Source organism: Callospermophilus lateralis, chromosome X, assembly GCF_048772815.1.
Source record: "Callospermophilus lateralis isolate mCalLat2 chromosome X, mCalLat2.hap1, whole genome shotgun sequence".
Taxonomy (NCBI): domain Eukaryota; kingdom Metazoa; phylum Chordata; class Mammalia; order Rodentia; family Sciuridae; genus Callospermophilus; species Callospermophilus lateralis.
The window spans coordinates 49,601,023-49,613,285 of NC_135325.1; positions in this window are offsets into that span (position 1 = coordinate 49,601,023).

Consider the following 12,263-nt stretch of genomic DNA (forward strand, 5'->3'; position numbering starts at 1 on the left):
TACAATCAGGAAGCACAGAAAGAGCTCCCCTAATCAGGACAAAATATAAACTCCAAAGGCATGTCCACAAAGACCCACCTCCTCCAGTCACACCCTACCCACCTATAGTTACCACCCCATTAATCCCTAACAGTGGATTAACACACTAATTAGGTTATGGCTCGCCAATGCAATCATTTCACCTCTAAGCTTTTTTTTTTTTTAAATATTCCTTTCCTTTATATGTATTTTATTTCTCACCATTCTTTTTTTAATATTTTTTAATTTTAGATGGACACGATATCTTTATTTTACTTTATGTGGTGCTGAGGATTGAACCCAGTGCCTCACGCATACCAGCTGAGCATGCTACCACTTGAACCACATCCCCAGCCCACCTCTAAGCTTTTTTGCATTGTCTCACACATGATATTTTTGGGGGGACACCTAATATCTAAACTATAAAAATAGCAACATTTTAATGTCTGATAGGGATTAAGGTGATCTTTCAATGACAACTTTTTACTAATTAAATTTTTTAATTTTGAGATAAATATAGATTCAGACGTAGTTGTAGAAAAGAATACAGAAATAGCCTATGTGCCCTTTGCCTACTTCCTCTCAATGATAACTTTCCGCAAATCTACAGCACAATATCTTAGCCAGGATATTGGCATTCATACAATTGACTGATCTTGTACAGATTTCTTTAGTTTTGGGGATAAATAGTAAGATTGTTTCATATTTTATTCCATTTCTAGAGAGATTTTAATCTATTTCTGTGATTAATTGTTAATGAATTCATAACTCAGCCATCACTGGTTTAAGTGAATTATTTCATTAAGATATTGCTAAATTTCATTTGCTATTTCACACTTAGATTTTTGTCTATATATTTAAAAATGGATTAGACTATGGATATATTTTTGGCAATGTGATACTTTGTCAGATTTTAGAATTAGGTTTATGACTTTCAAATTAATTAAATTAAGTTAATCATTAATTGGAATGCTTTTTTATGAATTCCTATTCATAAAAACAAGAATTAACCTCTTAAAAATTGAAAAAAAGTTTATTGGTAAAATTATTTTGAGGAATAATTTTTAAATGATAATTTATCATTTTTTTCCACTTCAAATATTGCCGTTTTATACTCTGAAATTAAGGGTAGTTAGGCTTTGATATTTTTCCTACCGTCAAGTTTCATAGTATATCAGCTTATAATTTTGATTTTTATTAAATTTAGAAGTTCATTTCAACTTCGTTATTTTTTTAATAATTGTGCTTTATACTTTTTCTGGAGGCTATATCCATAAATTTCTAATAATTACTTTTAAGAAACAGTTTTGCATATGTGAACTCTACTTTTTATTGTTTCTTTAAATTTTATTGTTTATCACATCTCATTCCTCAATATTACAATATGCTTAAATTTTATATAATTTTTAAATATTCCTATTTTGTGTGGGGAATAATCTTGTATTGACAACATTTAATGCTATATATTTGAATGAGTAGAGAGCTTTGACTGAATCTCATGAGATATTTTGAGTTTTTCCTGAATAGTGATATTATTCTTAAAAACACACACACACACAATTACAGTTTCAATTTCCTCAAAAAATTTTTTTCTTTAGTTTTATCTCCATGTGTGTGTTTAAATATGTCTATGTTTTTTGTTTTATTCAATTTTGTCACCTGTGCAGGTTCATGTATCCACCACCAAAGTCAAGATGCAGAATATTTCAAACATCACAAAGATTCCGCTTGTTACTCTTTTTATAGCCACTCCCATTTCCCTGTTCCCTATTCCACCCATAACCACGGGCAAGCAGTAAGTTGTTCACCATTTCTATAACTTTGTCATTTCAAGAAAGTTATATACATGGAATCATACAGTATGTGTTTTTTTTTTAATTAATTTTTATTGTAGGTTGTTCAAAACATTACATAGTTCTTGATATATTATATTTCACACTTTGATTCAAGTGGGATATGCGCTTCCATTTTTACCCCATATACAGATTGCAGAATCACATCAGTTGCACAACCATTGATTTACATATTGCCATTCTGGTGTCTGTTGTATTCTGCTGCCTTTCCTATCCTCTACTATCCCCACTCCCCCCTCCCCTCCCCTCTTCTCTCTCTACCCCCTCTACTGTAATTCATTTCTCCCCCTTATATTTTTCCTCCTTTCCCCTCACTTCCTCTTGTATGTAATTTTTTATACCCCTGAGGGTCTCCTTCCATTTACATGCAATTTCCCTTCTCTCTCCCTTTCCCTCCCACCTCTCATCCCTGTTTAATGTTAATCTTCTTCTCATGCTCTTTGTCCTTACTCTGTTCTTAGCTACTCTCCTTATATCAAAGAAGACATTTGGCATTTGTTTTTAAGGGATTGGCTAGCTTCACTTAGCATAATCTGCTCTAATGCCATCCATTTCCCTCCAAATTCTATGATTTTGTCATTTCTTAGTGCAGAGTAATACTCCATTGTGTATAAATGCCACATTTTTTTAATCCATTCGTCTATTGAAGGGCATCTAGGTTGGTTCCACAGTCTTGCTATTGTGAATTGTGCTGCTATGAACATGGATGTAGCAGTGTCCCTATAGTGTGCTCTTTTTAGGTCTTTAGGGAATAGACCGAGTAGGGGAATAGCTGGATCAAAAGGTGGTTCCATTCCGAGCTTTCCAAGAAATCTCCATACTGCTTTCCAAATTGGCCGCACCAATTTGCAGTCCCACCAGCAATGTACAAGAGTACCCTTTTCCCTACATCCTCGCCAGCACTTGTTGCTGTTTGACTTCCTAATGGCTGCCAATCTTACTGGAGTGAGATGGTATCTTAGGGTGGTTTTGATTTGCATTTCTCTGACTGCTAGAGATGGTGAGCATTTTTTCATATACTTGTTGATTGATTGTATGTCCTCCTCTGAGAAATTTCTGTTCAGGTCCTTGGCCCATTTGTTGATTGGGTTATTCGTTATCTCATTGTCTAATTTTTTTAGTTCTTTGTATATTCTGGATATTAGGGCTCTGTCTGAAGTGTGAGGAGTAAAGATTTGTTCCCAGGACGTAGGCTCCCTATTTACCTCTCTTATTGTTTCTTTTGCTGAGAAAAAACTTTTTAGTTTGAGTAAGTCCCATTTGTTGATTCTAGTTATTAACTGTTGTGCTATGGGTGTCCTATTGAGGAATTTGGAGCCCGACCCCACAGTATGTAGATCATAGCCAACTTTTTCTTCTATCAGACGCCATGTCTCTGATTTGATATCAAGTTCCTTGATCCACTTTGAGTTAACTTTTGTGCATGGCGAGAGAAAGGGATTCAGTTTCATTTTGTTGCAAATGGATTTCCAGTTTTCCCAACACCATTTGTTGAAGATGCTATCCTTCTTCCATTGCATGCTTTTAGCCCCTTTATCGAATATAAGATAGTTGTAGTTTTGTGGATTGGTTTCTGTGTCCTCTATTCTGTACCATTGGTCCACCCGCCTGTTTTGGTACCAGTACCATGCTGTTTTTGTTACTATTGCTCTGTAGTATAGTTTGAAGTCTGGTATAGCTATACCGCCTGATTCACACTTCCTGCTTAGCATTGTTTTTGCTATTCTGGGTCTTTTATTTTTCCATATGAATTTCATGATTGCTTTCTCTATTTCTACAAGAAATGCCGTTGGGATTTTGATTGGCATTGCATTAAACCTATAGAGAACTTTTGGTAATATCGCCATTTTGATGATGTTACTTCTACCTATCCATGAACAGGGTATATTTTTCCATCTTCTAAGATCTTCTTCTATTTCTCTCTTTAGGGTTCTGTAGTTTTCATTGTATAAGTCTTTCACCTCTTTTGTTAGGTTGATTCCCAAGTATTTTATTTTTTTTGAGGATATTGTGAATGGGGTGGTTGTCCTCATTTCCATTTCAGAGGATTTGTCGCTGATATACAGGAATGCCTTTGATTTATGCGTGTTGATTTTATAGCCTGCCACTTTGCTGAATTCATTTATTAGCTCTAATAGTTTCTTTGTAGACCCTTTTGGGTCTGCTAGGTATAGAATCATGTCATCTGCAAATAGTGATAATTTGAGTTCTTCTTTTCCTATTTTTATGCCTTTAATTTCTTTCGTCTGTCTAATTGCTCTGGCCAGTGATTCGAGAACTATGTTGAACAGAAGTGGTGAGAGAGGGCATCCCTGTCTTGTTCCAGATTTTAGAGGGAATGCCTTCAGTTTTTCTCCATTCAGAATGATGCTAGCCTGAGGCTTGGCATAGATTGCTTTTACAATATTGAGGTATGTTCCTGTTATCCCTATTTTTTCTAGAGTTTTGAACATAAAGGGATGCTGTACTTTGTCGAATGCTTTTTCCGCATCTATCGAGATGATCATATGGTTCTTATTTTTAAGCCTATTGATGTGGTGAATAACATTTATTGATTTCCGTATATTGAACCAGCCTTGCATCCCAGGGATAAATCCTACCTGATCATGGTGCACAATTTTTTTGATATGTTTTTGTATCCGGTTCGCCAGAAGTTTATTGAGGATTTTTGCATCTAGGTTCATTAGAGATATTGGTCTGTAGTTTTCTTTCTTTGAAGTGTCTTTGTCTGGTTTAGGAATCAGGGTGATGTTGGCCTCATAGAATGAATTTGGAAGTTCTCCCTCTTTTTCTATTTCCTGAAATAGCTTGAAAAGTATTGGTATTAGTTCCTCTTTAAAGGTTTTGTAAAACTCTGCTGTATACCCATCCGGTCCTGGGCTTTTCTTAGTTGGTAGTCTTTTGATGGTATCTTCTATTTCCTCAATTGATATTGGTCTGTTTAGGTTGTCAATATCCTCCTGACTCAATCTGGGCAAATCATATGACTTAAGAAATTTATCAATGCCTTCACTATCTTCTATTTTATTGGAGTATAAGGATTCAAAATAGTTTCTGATAATCTTCTGTATTTCTGAAGTGTCTGTTGTGATATTGCCTTTTTCATCCCGTATGCTGGTAATTTGAGTTCTCTCTCTTCTTCTCTTCGTTAGCGTGGCTAAGGGTCTGTCGATTTTATTTATTTTTTCAAAGAACCAACTTTTAGTTTTGTCAATTTTTTCAATTGTTTCTTTCATTTCGATTTCATTAATTTCAGCTCTGATTTTAATTATTTCTTGTCTTCTACTTCTTTTGCTGTTGTTTTGCTCTTCTTTTTCTAGGATTTTGAGTTGAAGTATTAGATCATTTATTTGTTGGTTTTTTCTTTTTCTAAGGAATGAACTCCAAGCAATAAATTTTCCTCTTAGAACTGCTTTCAATGTGTCCCATAGATTCCGATATGTTGTGTCTGTGTTTTCATTTATCTCTAAGAATTTTTTAATTTCCTCCTTGATGTCTTCTATAACCCATTGATCATTCAGTAACCTATTGTTCATTCTCCAAGTGATGCATGATTTTTCCTTACTTCTTTTATCGTTAATTTTCAATTTCATTCCATTATGGTCAGATAAGATGCATGGTATTATCTCTACTCCTTTATATTGTCTAAGAGTTGCCCTGTGACATAATATATGATCTATTTTTGAGAAGGATCCATGTGTTGCTGAGAAAAAAGTGTAACTGCTTGATGTTGGGTGGTATATTCTATATATGTCAATTAAGTCTAGGTTATTAATTGTGTTATTGAGCTCTATAGTTTCCTTATTCAACTTTTGTTTGGAAGATCTGTCCAGTGGTGAGAGAGGTGTGTTGAAGTCTCCCATGATTATTGTATGGTGGTCTATTAGACTCTTGAACTTGAGAAGAGTTTGTTTGATGAACATAGCTGCACCATTGTTTGGGGCATATATATTTATGATTGTTATGTCTTGTTGGTGTATGGTTCCCTTGAGAAGTATGTAGTGTCCCTCTTCATCCCTTTTGATTAACTTTGGCTTGAAATCTATTTTATTTGATATGAGTATGGACACTCCTGCTTGTGTCCGAAGTCCATATGAGTGATATGATTTTTCCCAACCTTTCACCTTCAGTCTATGTATGTCTTTTCCTACCAAATGCGTCTCCTGAAGGCAGCATATTGTTGGGTCTTGTTTTGTGATCCATTCTACTAGCCTGTGTCTCTTAATTGGTGAGTTTAAGCCATTAACATTTAGGGTTATTATTGAGATATGGGTTGTTCTTCCAGCCATATTTGTTTATTTATGTTACTAAACATGGTTTGTTTTCCTCTTTGATTATTCCCCCCCCTTTACTGTACTACCTCCCGCTGTTGGTTTTCATTGATATTTTCCATTTCCTCTTCCTGTAATATTTTGCCGAGGATGTTTTGAAGAGATGGTTTTCTAGCTGCAAATTCTTTTAACTTTTGTTTATCATGGAAGGTTTTAATTTCATCTTCCATCCTGAAGCTTAATTTCGCGGGATACACGATTCTTGGTTGGAACCCATTTTCTTTCAGTGTTTGAAATATGTTATTCCAGGATCTTCTAGCTTTGAGAGTCTGTGTTGAAAGATCAGCTGTTATCCTGATTGGTTTACCCCTAAATGTAATCTGCTTCCTTTCTCTTGTAGCTTTTAAAATTCTCTCCTTATTCTGTATGTTGGGCATCTTCATTATAATGTGTCTAGGTGTGGATCTCTTATGATTTTGCACATTCGGCGTCCTGTAGGCTTCTAGGATTTGGGATTCTGTCTCGTTCTTCAAGTCTGGGAAGTTTTCTCGTATTATTTCGTTGAATAGATTGCTCATTCCTTTGGTTTGGACCTCAGTACCTTCCTGTATCCCAATGACTCTTAAGTTTGGTCTCTTTATGTTATCCCATATTTCTTGAATGTTCTGCTCATGGTTTCTTAACAGCTTTGCTGAGCTGTCTATGTTCTTCTCCAGTTGAAATACTTTGTCTTCATTGTCTGATGTTCTATCTTCTAAGTGTTCTACTCTGCTGGTAGTATTCTCAATTGAGTTTTTAAGTTGGTTTATTGTTTCCTGCATTTCCAGGATTTCTGTTTGTTTGTTTTTTATAACCTCTATCTCCCTGTATAATTGATCTTTTGCTTCTTGGATTTGTTTATGTAATTTATTGTCAAAGTGGTCGAAGTGGTCTTTCATTGTCTAATTTTGCTGTCTAATGTCTTCCTTGAGACTCCAGATCATCTGAAGCATGTATATCCTGAATTCTTTATCTGACATTCCATCTGCTGCAGATATTACCTCTTCTAAAGTTGAGTTGACCTGCATTGCTTGTGGTCCTTTCTTTCCTTGTCTTTTCATATTGATCGCGTTTCTTTCTGCTTGGTGAAACTGTTGTGTTATTGATTATTTCCCCCTATATATTTATATTGCTCTTGTATAGCTGCAAAGTCTCCCTCGCAGGCTTTGGCGGTGGTTCTGCCCCTCCTCCAATTGAGGCAATGTGCCTACCACGCCGGGAGGCCGCTGTGCCTGTACTTTCGATGGGCCTGATCTTTCGGTGGTCACAGGTCCGCCTACCTTGCAGGCGTGAGCAGTGGCTTTGCCCCTCCGCTGGCCACTAGGCCTGTTCTGTCTGTCGGTTGCAGGTCTGTCTACCTAAAAGGCGCTGGTGGCGGCTCTGCCCCTCCCCCAACCGGGGCGATGTATCTGGTGGGCCACTGGGCCTGTTTTGTCAGTGGTCACGGTTCCGCCTACCTTGCACGTGCGTGGAGCAGCTGTGTCCCTCCGAGAGTTGCTGGGCCTAACCTGCCGGTGGGTGGCAAGTGCGCCTACCTTGCAGGCCCGGGGGTGGCTCTGCCGCTCCGCGGGTTGCTGGGCCTGATATGCTGGTGAGACGCAGGTTTGCCTACCTTGCAGGCGCCTGGCGGCTCTGCCCCTCCCCCAACCGGGGCGGGGCGATGTGTCTGGCCGTCCTCTGAGCCTGTTCTGTTGGTGGTCAGGGTACTGCCTACCTAGCAGGCTCGTGGGGCAGCTGTGCCCCTCCGCAGTTTGTTGGGCCTGACCTGCTGGTGTGTGGCAAGTGCGCCTACCTTGCAGGCCCGGGGGTGGCTCTGCCGCTCCGCGGTTGCTGGGCCTGATCTGTTGGTGAGTCGCAGGTCTGTGTAACTTGCAGGCGCCCGGCGGCTCTGCCCCTCCCCCAACTGGGGCGGGGCGATGTGTCTGGCCGGCCTCTGGGCCTGTTCTGTCGGTAGTCAGGGTTCTGCCTACCTAGCAGGCTCGTGGGGCAGCTGTGCCCCTCCACAGTTTGTTGGGCCCGACCTGCCGGTGGGTGGCAAGTGCCCCTACCTTGCAGGCCTGGGGGTGGCTCTGCCGCTCCGCGGTTGCTGGGTCTGATCAGCTGGTGATTCGCAGGTCTGCCTAACTTGCAGGCGCCCGGCAGCTCTGCCCCTCCCCCAACCGGGGCGGAGTGATGTGTCTGGCAGTCCACTGGGCCTGTTTTGTCGGTGGTCACAGTTCTGCCTACCTTGCACACGCGTGGAGCAGCTGTTTCATTAGTGCCTGGGCACACTCTCCTTGTTTGCCTCCCTCAGGCCCTAAGTTTGTAGAGCTTGGGGCTGAGAACCCCCAGCAAATTTGCTTACCTTCTGGTAGCCACGCCCCCGTATCTGATGCAAGAGACCTCAGTTGTCAGCACTGGTGGGAGCGGTAGCCGTGAGTCCCACGCCAAGGCGAGTTGGTGTAAGAGACCTCAGTTGTCACCACTGGTGGGAGCGGTAGCTGGGAGTCCCGCGCCGCGCGGTTCCTGCCGGCTCCTGTGCCAGCGCCGCCGCGGCTCCCACCGGCTCCCGCGCCGCTGCTGCGGCTCCCGCCGGTTCCGGCCGGCTCCCGTGCCGCTGCCCCGGCTGCCGCCGGCTCCCTCGCCGCAGCCGCGGCTGCTGCCGGCTCCCTTGCCGCAGCCGCAGCTGCCGCCGGCTCCCGTGCCGCCCTCGGTCTGGCTATTGCGCTCACAGGAGAGCTGGGAGGGGCCCTTAAGTTTTCCCCGCTGATCTATAGCTGAAAGAGCTGTGATCAGTCAAAAAAAAAAAAAAAAAAACAGAGATGATGACATCAGCTCTCCAAGATGGTGGCCGCTGGCTTCCTCTGTGGTCTGACCGATGTGGAGAACCGAATTGGATGGCTTCCTTCCCCGTCTCAAGCTCAGAATTCAGCTCTGAGTACAGTATTTGCACAGCTGGCAGGAGCCTGCAGAATCCGTAGCGCTGTATCTTTGCATTGTTATCTTACCGTTGTTTCCCAGCGAGCGCGGCAGACTCTGGCCGCGGGGCGTTTTGCTGCATACGCAGCGTGACCCTCTGTGCGGACAAATCTCTCGCGTTTGAGCTCCAGTAGCAGGTCCTTGTGCAATGGAAATCCTTCCTCTAGTTTTCGGAGCACCCCAATTTTGCTGGAAATTCCTAACAAGCTAGCTTTTATCCATTCTACCTTGTCTTTTTCCTGCTCAGTGACGCAGTACACGGGAGTGCTGCACTCCTTTCGCAGCCATCTCGCAACTGGAGTCAGTATGTGCTCTTTTTATTTTCACTGTGTATAAAGCCCTTGAGATAAATCCAAGTTGTTGCTTATGTCAATAGTTTATGCCTTTATTGTTGACTAGTATTCCATGGTATGAATATAGCACTGTTTACTGTGATAGTCACCTATTTGAGTACATTTTGGTTATTTCTAGTTTCTGATTAAAATAAAAGCAATGCTACCTTAAATGTGTTCAGATTTTTGTGTGAACATAAATTTCCATTTATCTAGGATAAATGCTCAAGAGAGCATTTGTTGGGGGTCATATGGTATTATAATGTGGAGGACAAATGACAGGTGCGTTCTTTGTCTTGCAAATTTGAAGAATAAAATCCACAGACACAAGGGTGAGAGCAAAGTAACAAGATTTTCTAGAGTAATAGAAAGAAAATAGAGCTCTTGAAGAGGGAGGGTTTCTAAGAAACGGATTCCAACAAGTGTCTGGCTTGATCTGTCCCTATAATTGATTGATGGACTGGTAAGATTCAGAAAGGGCCAATCAACTAGCTGTATTGTGTCTTCTTCAGAAAATCTGGAGAAAAGTGATTTCTAAGTGTTTATCAGCACAAATGTTGACGTGAGGGTCTGTTGTCATAAAAGGAAGTACCTTTTGCAGTTGGTCATGTCTAGGGGCTATTAAGGAACAGTCCTTGTGGCTAGGACCAGCTGGGATTAGAAGCTTCATTTCCAAATCCTTTCTTCCTCCTTTCCTTCTCTGGGACCCATTTCCTGACTGCCTATGGGTGGTCTGGTCTATCTGTCTCAGTAGCTGAGGGTTACTATACCATTTATGTTTCCACCAGCAATGTATGAGTGATCCTGTTTCCCTGCTTCTTTGTCAGCATTTGTCATTGTTGTCACTATTTTTTGCTTTTGCCACTGAGATAAATGTGCAGTGAGATCTCACTATGGTTTTAATTTGCATTTCCTTGGTAACTAATAAAGTTGGACCTCTTCATAGTTGACATAAAGCAAGATGTCATAAACCATACAGATTTGTTTTGCCATCTGTACATCCTGTTCTGTGAAATGTCTGTGCATGTATTTTGCCCATTTTTAAATTAGAGTATATATTTAAAACCATTGAGAGTTTTAAATATATTCTAGATATTAGTCCTTTGTCAGATATGTGTTGCAAATCTTTTCTCACAACTTAGTTTTTTTTTTCATCCTCATCATAGGGTCCTTTGCAGAGCAAAAGTTTTCCATTTTGATTGATTTTTAATGTTAAGACAATCTTGCATTATGGGCTAAAGTTTACTTGTTCACAGTATATGATGATGATGATGATGATGATGATGATGATGATGATGATGATTTAGTACCAGGGATTGAACTCAGGGGCACTCAACCACTGAGCCACATCCTCAACCCTATTGTGTATTTTTTTTCTTTTTCTTAGAGACACTGAGTTGCTTCACACCTTGCTTTTTCTGAGGCTGGCTTTGAACTTGCATTCCTCCTGCCTTAGCCTCCTGAGTTTCTAGGATTATAGGCATGTGCCACCATGCCTGGCCACAGTGTATTATCCTTTTATATAATATTGTATTCAATTTGATAATAATTTGTTAAGAATTTTTGTATCTATATTAACAAGCAATATCGATCTGTAGCTTTCTTTTAATGTCTTTGTTAACTTTGTTACCAGAATAATACTGGTCTCATAAAATGAATTAAAATGTGTTCCCTCCTCTTTTTTCTCATAATGTTTTTGTATGATTGGTTTTATTTTATGTAGCATATTGATTAAATTCATTACTAAAATTCCATACAAAATATCATGGAGTGCCTAAGAATTTTTCAGCTGTATTCATGATTTTCATCAGATTTTACAAAGGATTTTTTCCTTGTTCTCCAAATTTTGTAGAATATCCTTTAATTTATGAATTTGTATGTGACAAGTGACTGATTTTGACATCTGCTTTTGGTTTACTTACCCCTTGGAATAGAGCAGAAGAAATAAACTTTGATTTAAAAAAGTTATTACAAGCAGTATGGAGATTCTTTAGAAATCTGGGAATGGAACCACCATTTGACCCAGCTATTCCTCTCCTCAGACTATACCCAAAGGACTTAAAAACAGCATACTACAGGGACACAGCCACATCAATGTTTATAGCAGTACAATTCACAATAGCTAAACTGTGGAGCCAACTTAGATGTCCTTCAGTGGATGAATGGATAAAAAAAATGTGGCATATATACTCAGTGGAATTTTACTCAGCAATAAAAGAGAATAAAATCATGGTATTTGCAGGTAAATGGATGGCATTGTAGAATATAATGCTAAGTGAAGTTAGCCAATTAAAAGAAAAAAAACAAAGGCCGAATATTTTATCTGATATAAGGAGGCTGACTCATAGTGGGGTTGGGAAGGAGAACATGGGAGGAATAGATAAATTCTAGATAGGGAAGAGAGGTGGGAGGGAAAGATACGGGATAGAGGATTAGCAAAGATCGTGGAATGTGATAGACATCATTATCCAAAGTACATGTATGAAGACATGAATTGGTGTGAACATACTTTATATACATACAAACAGAGGTATGAAAAATTGTTCTATATGTATAATAAGAAATGTGATGTATTCTGCTGTCATTTATTTAAAAAATAAAATAAATAAAATAAATAAAAATAAATAAAAAATAAAAAAGTTATTACAAGCAACAATGTTTACCTAGACTTCCAATTATTGTTGAATGCTTTTTGATAATATTAACTAGTAAATAATACTGTATGTTCATTCTGGAATATTCTAAAAAATTCTAAAACAAATTCTCCAGAGACCTTACCAAGGTGTGTGGCA